This window comes from Rhagoletis pomonella, unplaced genomic scaffold (genome assembly GCF_013731165.1).
Source record: "Rhagoletis pomonella isolate Grant_MI unplaced genomic scaffold, Rhpom_1.0 Rhpom_scaffold_00002, whole genome shotgun sequence".
NCBI classification, from domain to species: domain Eukaryota; kingdom Metazoa; phylum Arthropoda; class Insecta; order Diptera; family Tephritidae; genus Rhagoletis; species Rhagoletis pomonella.
Window position 1 is genome coordinate 81,946,227 of NW_023458556.1, and position 3,090 is coordinate 81,949,316.

A 3,090-nucleotide genomic window follows, 5' to 3' on the forward strand; every position below is an offset into this window, starting at 1 on the left:
TGTAAGTCTTCTGTTGATAATGAGTGAAAACAGCGCGAAATTTCATGTTCCTAGCTATATAAATGGAGGAGTTATAACGAAAAATTTTGGGATGGGAGCTATAGGTTATAGTGACCCGATCTTTGTAATTTTCACTGTAAGTATTCTGTTGATAATGGGTGCAAGTATTGCAAAATTTCATGTTCGTAGCTGCATAAATGGAGATGTTATAATGAAAAATCTCATATCTGAACAATCAGTTGTATGGGAGCTATATGTTATAGTGGTCCGATTCTTCCGGTTCCGACAAATGATTAATACATTATAAAAATACACCCACCTACCAAATTTGATCCGGATATCTCGAAAACTGAGAGACTAGATTGCATACAAACAGACAGACAGACGGACAGACGGACATGGCTAAATCAACTCAGCTCGACGTTCTGATCATATAAGTATACATTTTCATGGGTCTATCTCTTTTTGTTCTGGTACTTACAAACATCGGACCAAAGTTATAATACCATTTCATGCTCATGAAAGGTATAAAAATCAATGATTCTTGCGCGACGGTCGATTTCTTCTGGCATGATTGAAGGTGCTGCCACATATTTTGTTGTCGTTTATGGTTGTCACTGTGCCATGATTTTGTTTAAATTTTTGTAAAGTTCTTACCATACTTACGATTGGTATATATTTTGCTTCCATTTTTTTGAGATTTTCTAATTTGGTGTCTTCAAACCAAGGATGACATGATACGAAATTCTTTTTCTCGTGAAAGCGCTGTGAAAGGGTTCATTTTCATGTAACATCCCCCAATATTGCCACAGCACCGCAAATCATATTGGGAGATTTATTGAGCAAATTTTTGTGAATTTTTTTATTTAACCAAAAAAGCACATATTTTAAATTTTTAGTATCTTATTAATTATTTAGTGTTAAAAATTAACATATAAAATGTTTTTTCTTGCAAACACTATCTTTAAGCATAATTTTTAATGTGTTTGCAGGAAATCCATTGGAATTAAATCGTCGTATTTTGTGCGTATCTAGTGGCAGCTCGCTATTTTGCTTGTCAGCTGTTCAGTCTTACTTCATTTGACAGTGCTGCCAAGTCAGAAAACGAGTATAAGTTAGATTCTCGGAAGCAAAATGAGAGAGTTTCATATCATGTCATCCTTGCTTCAAACTAAAAACAAAAGCACCAAAAACGCACCAAGCACCAAACTCAAAAATTTTCGCGTTTTGAATACCCACAGAATTTGGTGCGAAAGGCATCAAGTTGGCAACAGTGAATGTAAACAAAAGTATTTAATGACGTCAGCAATTGGGTGGATGCTGTCAAATCGACGAAGAGAGGGTTAGCGGTCCGCGAATGGCGCGACCTTTATTTTCCGGATCGTGCTGTTTCACTATAGAGAAACTCTCGCCGCAATGGGCAAATAAAACGAGCTTTTCGCTTGTCATTATTGACTGTGCATACCTATGACTACAGTTGATGACACGATAATGACAATTGAACTGTGACAATTGACGACTGTGACAACACTGTCACAGGGCTGTTAATTTCAGCCCAAGTGGAAGGCTCTATCCCCTTTTGGTTAATTGCGGTGGGTAATCAAACTTCGCACAAAATCTGGTTTTGCTGTTCAATAAATGACTATAAGTGACCATCAGGTCAACGTGTAGGGATGGTATTTTCAGGGATAGTAGTCGAGACTTTTAGCTTTAATTTAAGCCTAATACCCCCTTTGGTTTCTTTGCTAGAGCTTCTAAAATATTGCCAAAAAATAACCGATTTTTTGACATTTTGACCTCGTTTTTCACAAAATTTGGAGCTGATGGAAACCTTTTGCTCATGGATTCGTAATCAACACTGACAAGTCAATCAAAAACAGCTGTGACATTTGCCGCAAAAAAATTCTTCCCCATTTTTGTTGCCATGTGTTATAGATCATAAGAAGAAGCTTTCTTTACTAGGCTCATTATTTTATTTTTTAATTGTAAGCTTCAGTAATATGTTGTAAAAAAAATTCGATAATAAAATGCTTTACTTAGACAGAACTATACATGTTAAAGCAATATTTAAACACAAAGTGAATTTTAAAGTTAAAAGTTACTTAAGAAAACGGCCCTACGTGTGTTTACATTTTCAATATTTTGTTTTTTTGTTTTTCGATGCCGTCCCTGTTAATTTGGAACAGTTTTTAACAGGGACATAACAGTTATAAGTTTTTTAGCAAAAACGTTGCTCCATAACAGTTATTAGATGAGAAATATTTTTTATTTCGTCGATAAGAGTTATAACCCAACGTTTATTTTTTACGTTGCCTGATAACTGTTACGCAGGAGAAATATTTTTTCCGTTGCCGATAAAGTTGCCAACGTTTATTTTTTAACTTGCTGGATAAGAGTTATTTTACAACGTTTATTTTTTACGTTGTCTGATAAACGTTGTAAGATTAGGATACTGATGTAGATGGAAGTGGAGAATAAGATAAAGGTGATGAAATAAAAGTGGGAGAGTGAAATAACTCTTATCAGATAACGTAAAAATAAACGTCGGGCAATAACTGTTATCGAGCATCGTAAAAAAATAAAAGTTGGGCAATAACTGTTATCTAACAACGTAAAAAATAAACGTTGGGAAATAAATCTTAATAGCAACGAAAAAAATATTACTCATCTAATAACCGTTATGAAACAACGTTTTCGTTAAATTTCAGAATTCAGGCAACGTTTTCAATTCGTAAATTCGAGATAACAGTTATTTTTGGTCCCTGGTTTTTAACATTACATTGACTATCGATAGTACTATCGATGATAGCGTTTGACACTATCGATAGTATTGCTGAAAACTATCATGAACAGTGTTGCCAGAGACAAATTTGTTTCCCTACCAAAACTTCCTACCAAAATCAACCAAAACCTACCAAAATTTTATTTAAGTTTTTAGAATTTTTTTAAGGTCAAGATTATTAAAAATGTAGATATCATAACACTTAGGAAAACTAAAACACAGCTACTTACACAAATGTTTGTCTCTTTACACATACATATGTATTATTATTATTATTATTATTATTATTATTATTATTATTATTATTA